Source organism: Hyperolius riggenbachi, chromosome 3 (assembly GCF_040937935.1).
Source record: "Hyperolius riggenbachi isolate aHypRig1 chromosome 3, aHypRig1.pri, whole genome shotgun sequence".
NCBI classification, from domain to species: Eukaryota; Metazoa; Chordata; class Amphibia; order Anura; family Hyperoliidae; genus Hyperolius; species Hyperolius riggenbachi.
In genome coordinates, this window is record NC_090648.1 from 482,538,313 (window position 1) to 482,551,008 (window position 12,696).

The 12,696-nt window shown below is 44.7% G+C and overlaps 1 protein-coding gene across 1 annotated transcript in view; it reads right to left on the reverse strand.

The window, feature by feature from the left end:
* The window catches only part of HNRNPAB (heterogeneous nuclear ribonucleoprotein A/B), a 43,818-nt gene extending 31,362 nt beyond the window's left edge, over positions 1-12,456 (reverse strand). Inside the window, exon 1 of the mRNA XM_068278119.1 lies at positions 12,387-12,456. The gene's annotated coding sequence lies outside the window, so the exon portion shown is untranslated. The remainder of the gene's footprint in view (positions 1-12,386) is intronic.
* Between the last annotated feature and the right edge of the window lie 240 nt (positions 12,457-12,696).

Genomic DNA, 12,696 nt, shown 5'->3' on the forward strand with positions numbered 1-12,696 from the left:
CTATGTATCTGCCATACCACATAATATGACCCGAAAATGCATTAGAATCGCTAAACAAATGGAGCTCCTCCCACCAGCCCATATATAAGTTAGCTAGTGAGGGAGAAAACTTTGCTCCCATTGATGCTCCGCAGCGTTGTAAATAAAAATCGGATTCAAAAAGAAAATAATTGTGGGTAAGTAGATAATGGACGGCACGCCCGACAAAAAATTGGAGGTCCGAAGAAAAAGCAGAGTATCTCGCCATATGATAATCAAGGGCATCCAAGGCCAAGACATGTGGAATGCACGAATACAGTGATTTGACATCAATGGCAATCCAACTGTAATGGTCATGCCATTGGAAATGCTGTAAGCTGCTGAGCACATGCTTGGTATCCCGGATATAACCAGGCAAGCGTCGCACTAGTGGCTGTAGGTGTTCATCCACCCAATTCCCCAGGCGCTCCCCCAGAGAGCCAATGCCGGCCACAATTGGCCTGCCCTCTGGGGGAAAACCCTGTTTGTGGATCTTGGGTAGATGATGGAACACCGGAACAACAGGCGAGGAAACAGCGAGATAATCTGCCAATCGTTTAGAGAGTACCCCAAGACTTTCGCCCAGGGACAAAAGTGCAAGCAACTGTCGGTTAAACTCCAGAGTAGGGTCGCATCTCAAAGGAGAATAGGTGACCAAATCCTGGAGCTGTCTCAGAGCCTCAAGACGGTATACCTCGGTATCCAGCACGACCACTGCACCTCCCTTATCTGCATTTCTAATGATAATACGTGCATTTGCTCTAAGGGAGGAGAGGGCCTGCTTTTCAGCGGAAGAGAGGTTACCACGGAAGCCAGAGGTCCCGGCCTGGCCAGGTCGGGTCGGCCACCGGAGACCACCGGGAGCCTGCGGAGCGGCGGCGAGGGCACCTCCTGCCTGCCACGGGCTGGAGGAAGCCCCAGGTAAGTGGAAATTGATTTTTATTTTTTACCCACCCTCCCTGAACCTTCCCTTTAAGGGACCTTTTTTGCAGCTGGTATAGTCAGGGTTTGAAGCCCCAATTTCTGGCTACCCCAGCCTGCATGGGAGACAAGGGGTTAAAAAGTTTCAGGAGGGGGGGACCCCACATAATTTAAAAAAAAAAAAAATTCCCACACTCTAAACATAAAAAAAAATTGGGAAAATAGGGAAAAAATGCCAGGGATCTTCATACAGCCATATTGCGGCTGTATAGCGATCCCTGGCCAAAGCGCTGCGGCTGCGTATGGACCCCCTGGAAACCCCGTCAGGGAATGTATTGCTCTTTCTTTTGATACATGTAAAATTACGCTACCGTTAGGTACTAAAAGTGACATTTACCGCATTTAAAAGTATACTTTTTTCCTTCAAAACTTTAAAATCGATTTTCTCAAAAACTATAAGGTCTTTTTGAAAAATTGTTTTTTTCCTCTTATTCCCAATGATCTCCTTAACATATTCTGCAAATTTAGGGTTTCTAGAATTTAAGATGGATTTGCTATTAACCATTAAAGTCAGCAGGTTTTTAAATGTGTATTTTTTTTCCTTTGAAACTTTAAAATCGATTTTCTCAAAAACTATAAGGCCGATTTGAATTTTTTTTCCTCTTGTAGTCACTGGGGGCCCCTACAAGCTCTGGGGCCCTGGGGCAGCTGCCTCCTTTGCCTCTATGGTAGCGCTGGCCCTGCTTCTAGGGGCTGAAAGAAGCCCCAAGTAAGTAAATCTACATTTATTTTTTTTCACCTTGCAACTCCTTTAAAGATAATCTGAAGTGAGGAAACTCTCTTCAGGTTTCATACATACTTACGAAGAAGGAAGGCTCTGCAGCCTCCCTGGCCCATAATCCGTCCTTCCTGTCACTCCTGTGGCATCCCGTTGAAGGTATTTGACCTGCTACGTCGAATAAATGTCCAGCTCTCCTCACACCAGTATATGGGTATTACCTGTCTATGTCCGCCACTGGCTAAGTCCATACACGCGCCCCGCATGCTTGCCGGCGTACACGTTGTCACGTGTGTGATGTTTCGGCCCAAAATTGGTCACATCGTCGATCAGGCAGGCACTTGGGGGCACTGATTTTCATCTGATTCAATTGTAATAATCGAATCAGATAGTTAATCGGCCGCCAAGTCGCCTGATGTATACCCACCTTAACTACATTGGCCTCCTGGATGTACTAGCTACGCCCAGGAGGCCATGTGCGCCCGCTCCCGCGGCCGATTGCGCGCGTGCACGCACGCTCCCGGCCGCGGTTCATTAGCCTGGCAATCAGTGAATTGGGCTATGGTGCCCGATCACTGATTCCTCTCCCCCGCAGAAAAAGTGACAGCTTCTCTCAGAAGCTTCACTTTTTCTGGCTGTTGCGTCTCCCATGCGTCTCTCTAAGCGTATGTTACGTTTAGAGTGACGTCATGTAAACAAACTCATGGCCGCCATCTTGTGGCCAAAAAGTAATACTACAACTAAAACTAAAAAAAAAAAAAAAATCAACACACATTTACATTATAAACCTATTGTTTACATCCCACCCTCCCAAAACTACCCAAATAAAATGTTTAATATAAAAATTATAATAATACATTATAATAAAAAACAAAACATGTAAATATTTACCTAAGGGTTTAAACTTTTTAAATATCAATGTGAAGATGAAATATTTCTATATTTTTTTTTATTTTAAACTTGTAAATTGTGATAGATGCAAAACAGAAAAAATGCACCTTTATTTCCAAATAAAATATTGTCGCCATACATTGTGATAGTGACATAATTTTAACGGTGTAATAACCGGGACATATGGGCAAATACAATACGTGAGTTTTAATAATGGAGGCATGTATTATTTTAAAACTATAATGGCTGAAAACTGAGAAATAATGCATTTTTTCCGTTTTTTTCTTATTCTTCCGTTTAAAATGCATTTACAGTAAAGTGGCTGTTAGCAAAATGTACCCCCCAAAGAAAGCCTAATTGGTGGCGGAAAAAACAAGATATAGATCAGTTCATTGTGATAAGTAGTGATAAAGTTATAGGCTAATGAATGGGAGGTGAAAATTGCTCGGATGCATAAAGTGAAAACGACTGAAGGCTGAAGTGGTTAAAGAGACACTGAAGCGAAAAAAAATATATGATATAATGAATTGGTTGTGTACTATGAATAATTTCTAGAAGATTAGCAGCAAAGAAAATATTCTCATACTTTTATTTTCAGGTATATAGTGTTTTTTCTAACATTGCATTATTCTATAATATGTGCAGATTACACAACACTCAGCATTCAAAATGAGTCTTTCAGAGCAGTCTGTGAAGTAATGACCTCTCCTCTAGCTGAGGAAAAGTAAACAGTTCAATTACAGTTGAGATAATAAAAGTCAGATAACAGCCCTCTCCACGACTAACTTAGTCGGAGAGCTTAATGGCTTGTTTGCATAGAGATAACAACTGGAGTTTCTGAACTCTTCCTGTACTGGAAACAATTAGACTGATGTATCTGATCTTAATGTTTTATTTCTTAGCTGTACTACACATACAAATCATAATATCATAATTTTTTTTTCGCTTCAGTGTCTCTTTAAAGTGTACCAGAGCTGAACGAAATTGAAAAATCCCGATACTTACCCACAGCTTCCTCCTGCATGATAAGCCTCTCTGAGTCCCACGCCATCCTCCCGTGGTCTCCCATTTGGCTCCAGCAATAGGCTCAGTCTCGTGCAGTCTGGGTCTTCTGCGCATGCGTGGACCTCCCTATTACCGAGGCTGATCGCAGCTGAACGGGAGACCGCGGGAGGATGGCGTGGGACTCAGGCTTATGCTGCTGGAGGAAGCCGTGGGTAACTATTGATTTTTAACTTCAACTGGGGACAGCGTGGTAACACTGGGACGGACTGGTAAGGCTGTGGTTTCCTTAGCCACCACTCTACATAGTATGTATGAAACCTGGAGAGAATTTTTCACTTTGGATTTCCGATGACCATTTTAGGAATACTTGGCTGCAACAACTGATCAGCCTGGTATGCGTCTGCTCCAGATTATGGTAGCCCTAAAGTTCTAGGCCACACACTTCTCCCTCTGATATCGTGGATGGTTTTTAGTTTTCAAGTCGTTCTGTGAATTAAATTTCTATGCGTGATTCTTTGTGTGATTTTGAAATTCGGGGAAAATACTCTAAAAATGATCAAAGCCCATAGTATTCAGAAAAAAACAGTTTTGTTTTTTTTTACCATAAAGGAAAAATGGAATGCAGAAAAATTCAAAAACTGCGTGTCAATTGCCGACAATTCTAATAAGTGTTCTCCCTTAAACTATTATTGGGATGTGTATTTGGAAGCCGAATGAGAACTGCAAAAAAATATGATGTTGACTAGGGATGATCATTCGGATTTCCCAATCATAGAACTGTAAAGCATTGGACCAATCAGAATGCAGAGTCGACTCAGAAGTATTTGGGCAATAAGATAATGCAAAAAAATGACCAAAGAAAAGACTCGTAAGAAATTGGGTTTCCGTGGAAATACCGCATTACCGCAACTTGGTAATTTTAGCCCAATCAGAGAACTAGGAAGCAATTGGACCAATCAGAGAATGCAGAGTCAACTCAGAAGTATTTGGCCAATCAGAGAATTTAAAAAATGACAAAAAAAAAAAAGACTTGGAAATGTAAATCGGCAGAAATTAGAATTTCTGTGGATTCGAAAATCAGCATTTCCAACCATCCCTAATGCTGGGCATACACGGCTGGATTTTGCCACTCGATTCTCCCCCTCGATCGATTCCGCTCTTGATTCCGCAGGCGATTCTCTTATCTTCCGCTCTTTTTTTTCTTGTCTTTTTCCATTGTGTTCAATGCGGAATCGAGCAGCAAAACGAACGGGCCGGAGATCGGACATGTCGAAAATTATCTATCGAGCCACCTAAATGGCTCAAAATCGAACCGTGTATTCCCAGCATAATGCTGACAGACAACAACAGTGTGCACAGATTCTCCCATGGTGGAGACTTAATAAACATTTAATGCTATTGTCCCCAGAAAACAATTGTTTGGGATAGCTCTGGGCAGTGGTTGAACAATGAACACTGTAGAGGCAGAAACACAATACTTGGCTCTCAGCACAAGAGGGTCCTCTTTTAGGGAGGAGCAAGTGGCACCCTGTGGAGAAAGCTTCAAAGGAAATTACAATAGGCATCATGGGAGGCCCATCCACCCTGCCACACCACTAGAGGAGAGAGTCTAGTGATGGGGGAAGGGAGGGTGTGCAAATGGCACCTGTGGATTGTCCTGGTCTGAAACACTCATTCCTGATTGTCCCAGCTGGAAATCAATGTGTGTCTATAGAAGAAGCCACCACTTGGTCTTCACCACTATGCCCTGTGAGGGACAATGGACCTTTATCTCTGATGGGCAACAGATAACTTAGCTACAGCTGAACACAAGGATCTGAGATTGCCCCCCACAGAGGCAGAGAGTGCACTGAAGGAGATTCTGGAGTAGTGATGGTCATGTCCAAATCCAAATCCAAAAAAGCTTTATTGGCAGAACCAAACACATTTAGGCTAATTTCACACCAGGACGTTGCGTTAGAGGGGGCGTTAAGGTCGCATAACGTCCCCTAACTCAACGCCTGGTGGTGCTGGATCTGGACGTCAGAGTGAGCCGCGTTGTGCAGCTCACTCTGGCGTCAGTGATGCCGTGATGCGCACTCTTGTGCGCATGCGGCATCACGTGGTCCCGCCGGCCAATCGCCGCACAGAGCGGCTGCTCCAGGAAGTAAACACTGCACGTCATAACGTGCAGTGCATATTAATTAGCCATGTGCCTGGCCGCTCTCCGCTCCTCCACAACATTACTGAGCATGTGCAAGCAGTCTAACGCGGCTCAGCCACGTCCAAAGTACTGCATGCAGTACGTTGTCTTGTGACGCAGCGTTACAATGTAACGCAACGTCCGCACTGTGAACAGCCCCATTGATTTTTCATTACTGTGCGGTGGGCTGCGTTACAGGCTGCTCTAACGTGCGCCTGTAACGTCCCACTGTGAAACCAGCCTTAGCATAGCCAAAGCAAAACATTAGCATTAGCAAGGGGGTGGTTGTGGGAATAAAGGAATGGTATAGGGGTTGGGCTATACAGTCCATAAGGGTATGGAGGATATAAAGGACAATATAGGGGGCTGGGTGAGGAGGGTATAGGGGGCAGTATCAGGGGTATACAGTCTGTGGGGTATAATGTTCCTCTCAGTTGGTGGCAGGTAGCCACATATCGGGCAGCTATTTGCACGGTTATTTCTTCTTCCCCCGTAGGATGTAGAGTTTCCTCTCCTCATCTGTGGAGCTGAAATTCTGGATGGCGAATATCTAGGGCAGGCATGGGCAAACTTGGCCTTCCAGCTGTTGAGGAACTACAAATCCCACAATGCATTGACAGCCACAGTAATGACTCATAAAGGCAAATGCATTGTGGGATTTGTAGTTCCTTAACAGCTGGAGGGCCAAGTTTGCCCATGTCTGATCTAGGAGAACCCATGGAGAAGGATGTAATCACATTAATCACCAACACTTTAATGTGATTTGTTTGATCAGCTGATAAGATTTGCAAAGCTCTGATTTGCCGTGATCACATCCAGAGCACATGATCATGACAAGCAAATCCTCGACTTATCAGCTGACCAAACTGATCACATGCTTCTCCGTAAATCCCCCTAGACATGACTATCACTACTCTGGAGCAGTTGGGAACATGACTGAAGCAGGCAGCTGGAATCAGTGGACAAGCAGAAGTTCTTGCGTTTTGGTGCCATTGTACAAAAACAGACTGTAAACAAGGCAACGTAAAGCTTGAAATGCATTCCAAGACACGCTAGCCCACTATAAGGTTCTCTGTAGAAAATGTAAAGTCAAACTAAAGTAAACCGAGGTTTACTAAACTTAAAGGTTAAAAAAATATATCATATTTACCTCCGTCTAAAGGGGGTTTGTAAATTGAATAAGGGCCCTTGTGTCATTTCCAGTTTGGATGCCATTTTAAAGTAGACCTGAACAGAGAAATGCACCCTGTGTGTTTTTAGTGAGAAGAGCCTGTCTAATTCCCCCCTCATCTGTAAGTAATCACAAAAGTAATTTGATATTTTAGCTGTGTCAGCACAGAAATTCGGCAGTCCTCTGCAGACACAGGTAATATGTTAACTCGGGATGTTAACCCTATGTTTGCTTCCATGAAAGCAGGAAGTAGACACACTGCAGACTGAATGCAGAACTTATGTAAGCTGTAGCAAAGAAATGATTTTTCTTTAAAGTTTTTATGCTGTTGCTTATTTTTTAGAGCAGAGTGGAAGTTCTGAGTTCAGGTCCGCTTTAAAGTGAACCGGGGCGAAGCACCCTCATGTATTTTACCATATATATCAGTGGGAACATTACCGAAAACACCTACCCTGCTCTCTGTTTCATTATTCACTGTTCAGCCCGCTTCTTATCAGCCCTGATAAAATCCCTGACTGAGCATTCAGTCTGGCTTTGCTATAATGACTCGGCTATAATGATTCCTGAGCTGAGCCAGAAGGGGGCAGGCTTGGGCTTGAAAAGACATCAGAGAACACAGACTCAGCTATAATGATTCCTGAGCAAAACCAGACTGAATGTTCAGTCTGGGATTTTATCAGGGCTGATAAGAAGCAAGCTCAACAGTTAAAAATGAAGCAGAAAGCAAGGTAAGTGTATTCTCTAATGTCCCCTTTCATATATATGGTAAAATACATGAGGGTGGTTTGTCTCTGGTTCCCTTTAAAGAATAAATTCCACCACTTCTCCTGAGGATAAATAAATAAAGGATTTATTGCCACAGATCTTCCAGCAGTAGAGATGAACAATGAGATGCAAACAATTTGACACAAAATTGTGCACATTTTCAATGCACATAAATGTAGCTTGGGGCTGGGAGCACACTAGGCAGTGCAGATAACCACACGCTTTCTGTACCATCTGTTTTTATTTTCTTGGTGCTTTTTTATAGGAGTTTGCGATTATGTTTCGCATTTGTGTTTTTCATACTTTTTTTGTGCATTTTGCGTTTGTATTTTTTTAATAAATTTTCCTAATCAATAGAATAAATGACAGTACGTTTTTTTCGGACAAAAACCCATGTAAGAACGCATTCCTCTGTGATTCCATTGAGATACATTACGTGCGGGTTTTGGAAACTACGCAGCAAGTTGTATATTTTCAAAAACGCACAAATATGCGTTTTTTACATGCGGCCCATGGAACTCCTTAGCAGCAAAAATGTGAGGGTTTTTTCGCAATGCTCGCGTTTCTGCCTAGTGTGTTCCTAGCCTGAAAGTGGACCAACTGAACCCCACTTTGGCTTCATTCAGTTGGTCCATACATGCACTACACACAGACAGCCAGACACACACACATACACACACACAGACACACACACACACACACACAGAGACTGACAGACACACACACACACACACACACACACACACACACACACACACACACACACACACACACACACACACACACAGAGACTGACAGAAACAGACAGACACACACACACACACACACACATACACACACACACACAGAGACTGACAGACACACACACACACACACACATACACACACACACACACACACACACACACACAGAGACTGGCAGACACACACACACACACACACACACACACACACACACACACACACACACACACACACACACACACTGACAGAAACAGACAGACACACACACACACACATACACACACACAGAGACTGACAGACACACACACACATACACACACACACACACACACACACAGAGACTGACAGATCGAGTGTTGAAAACGTATGTGAAAATAGTCATAATCTCATTATAGTTTCGATTAATAGACCCCAAAAACGAACGACTAGTGATCGAACATGTTTGATATTATCTCTCTTTATCCATTTAATCGAGCCATTGGTAGGCTTGATGGCTGTTCAGATCGATTATATATTCGTTTATGACGTCCGTCCCTGTACTACGTTTCGTTTCTTTGCGGCCTTCGATCATTGGAAAAACGAAACCATCAGAATCGGAAAAAAAAACGAAACCGTGGGTGGTGATATTAACCGTACGGTCGATTATTTCGGGATCGAAAAGGACAAAAGGCACAATCGAAACGAAGGTTTAAACGAAGGCAAAAACGAAACGTGTATTCCCAGCATAAAAGGTTCAGAAGTAAAATCGCTTTAAAAACAAGTCTCATCGGAGTGGACTTCCGTGGTACGGTACTCCCCACCTCTCCGCGCCGTGGCCAGCTGTGTCGGTGTCCTAATGGAAGGGACTTCTGGGTTTCGGTTCTAGGTCCTACGTGCCTCCAATGGGGCTAAGAATGGAAGACAACTCCAATGAGCGATTTTACTTCTGAAACTTGTAAGTGCATTACTTTATATGTTCATTAGAACGTATGGATTCATGCACCATAGAGTGCTCCTTTTACTCACCCAGATTGCCTGCATACCCCACACTGTGCAGCTGCTCAGGTGCATTAGAGGGACCCTCCCACAGCAGTCGACTTCCTGTCTAGAGCGCTAAATCGATCTAGAGGCATTGATCATCCCTCTCCAGGAAATGCTCTTAGAGGGCTTCCTCCTTCACACTCACAAACACAAGCCCCCGAGGGCTCTCATAGCCCGTCTCCAAGCACAGAGCTAACAAAGCCAAGTAATCAGGATGCTCAAATGTCTCCCTTCTTATGTTAAAATTAAAGGTGATAAGTGAGTGGCTAATTAGTGGCGTAACTACAAATCATAGGGCCCCCAGCAAATCTTTGAGACCCTCCCCCCTGTAATCTTCACACCCCTTTAAGTTACCCATACATCTAGCAACTTGGCCGATCGACCATCCAGTTCAATAATTATTAACGAATCGCATGAAAATCGGTGCCGCCAAGTGCATGCCTGATTGACGATGCAACCAATTTCGGGCTGGGCATGTTGATGGGACATGCTGCAACATATCGGGCCAAGATGGTTGGTAACGCGAGGGATATCGGGACGAGCGGCGAACGCCACAAAACCCCCAGGGCCGTCCCCCCCTTATGTTCAATGTGTCCCCCGGTGCCCAGTGCACCATACCTGTCCATGTCCTCCACTGGCTCTGGGCTCCGTCCATATACGTGCCCCATGTGGTTGCCAGCGTACACGTGGGCATGAGCGTGATGTCACACACGTGCCCATGTTACTCTGGCAACCACGTGGGGGGCGTGTACAGACGGAGCCCTGAGATAGCGGCAGACACGGAGAGGTAATGTACAGTTCACACAGGAGGGTGTGCCGTTTTTCGGCTTCGCCCTGCGCCAACATTTCCTGCTGCCCTTTTTACATGTGCATCTAAACTGGTTTGAGACCGCGGTAGGCAGAATCTACGCCACATCTGTAGCTCTCTAGTTCTGATGTGGCGTAGATTCTACGCTGTGGCCCCAGGCCGATCCCCACTCGCTGAAGACTCAGCTGTTTGCAGCGAGACAAATGCCACCCCCGTCCCCAATACAAAAAATGACATAGGCACGTGCCTCCAAATAAAGAATTCAGGTAGTTATGTGCCCCCACTTCCCCCCATCCTCATGCAGAGTACAGGGCAGAGTATGGTAACCACTTCAGCCTACAGGTGTTTTCACCTTCAGGACGGAAGCAATTTTTTTGCCACAAATTAAAGAGAGTCTGAAGCGAGAATAAATCTCGCTTCAGACCTCATAGCTAGCAGGGGCATGCGTGCCCCTGCTAAAACGCCGCTATAGCGCGGCTTAACGGGGGTCCCTGTCCCCCCAAACCCCCTCCGTGCAGCGGGGGAGCGCTTCCTGGTTGGGGCAGGGCTAACCGCCGCAGCCCTGCCCCATGCCCGTCTGTCAGACGCGTATCTCCGCCTCTCCCCCGCCCCTCTCAGTCTTCCTTCACTGAGAGGGGCGGGGGAGAGGCGGCGATGCGCGTCTGATAGACGCGCTGGGAGGCAGGGCTGCAGCCGTTAGCCCTGCCTCCAGGAAGAGGGGAAAAGCGACCAAGTCTGCGACCAAGGTTTGCGGGGGGTGGGTTGGGGGTGAAGGGACCCCCGTTAAGCCGCGGGATAGCGGCATTTTAGCAGGGGCACACGTGCCCCTGCTATATATAAGACCTGAAGCGAGATTTAGTCTCGCTTCAGTGTCTCTTTAAGCTTTTTGTGAGCGATACTTGTTTTCAGTAAATACTTTATTTTCTATGCATTTTGAAGACAAATACATACACAAAAAAATAAAAAATACACTATTTCTCCAATTCCACCCCCTATAGTTTTAAAATAAGCAAGGCTACTATAAATAAAACCCACCCATTGTATCTGCCCATTAGTCCCGGCTATCACATCATTTAAATTATGTTCCTAGTACAATGTATGGGGACAATATATTATTTGGAAACAAAGGTGTATTTTTTTTTTGTGCCCCATCAATTGTAAGCCCTAATCTACTAAAATTAATATAATTAAATCACTTCCAAAGCCCCCTCTCCCCTTCCCCAGTTACCAAGCAAGCAATTAAAAAAAAATCCATAAATAGTTACCTTAGGGACTTATCTTTTTTTAACATGTATGTCATGAGGCCATTTACTGTTTTCTTTTTTTTTTTAATACAAAATCTGTGCAGGGTAATTTCACTTTTCGTCACTAGATGGCAATATACACTCCCTGGTTTACAAGGAAGTGTTTAAACGTGAATTAAATAAGAAAAACACTTAACATTCTTATGAATGGACGTGGCCTCTGATCGGGGTCATGTCCATTCATCACAGGCATTGCGATTGGTTCAGAGAAGCTTTCTCTTTCTTCCCCAATCGCGGACACGGAAAACCGCCGTGATGCGCAGGCTGCGGCCCCCTCGAACCCGGCAGGTACCGCTGTTTGCAAACTGGGCGAGAATACTTTGCCTTTAGCTGCGCCTATCTAGACAAAAACACTCATCCAGATAGGCTTAAAGAGAATCTGTACTCTAAAATTCTTACAATAAAAAGCATACCATTCTCTTCATTATGTTCTCCTGGGCCCCTCTGTGCTGTTTCTGCCACTCCCTACTGCAATCCTGGCTTGTAATTGCCAGTTTTAGGCAGTGTTTACAAACAGCTTACTGTGTGACTCATGCAGAGCTTGGAGAGGGTGTGTAAAGCTTCTGCCAATGACAAGCAGTGCTGCACATGCCACACATTCCAGCCTCAGCAGACAGAGGAAAGAAGATGAGATTTATTATTACAGAGACAGTGCAACTAGGAAAGGTTGCAGTAAGACAGGCCACATTAGAACAGGTATAGGAACTTATAGGATAGAAGAAATAAGGCTCAAAATTTTGTTACAGAGTCTCTTTAAATGGGTAAAATCCTTCACTCACCTGTCCTGTTGCCGTGCTCCAGCCCGATCAGCATGCCTGGGCCTCCTGATCTCTTGCCACTGTTTCCACCGGCACAACAGTCACTCCCTGTAAAGAAATCCAGTTCTTATAATTATATGATTCAACATTAGAAGCATTTTGACCACTACAAGCAGCATCCTATGAAAGATTGACGGCGGCTAAGAACTTAGACTATCTGGAATAAGCACTGAACGAAGGGCACCACATCAAGAAGTGGGTGTGACCACAACATATTATGGGAGGGGCCAAATATAAAACATAGGTTGTAAGCTGTTGGGCACTGTACTTA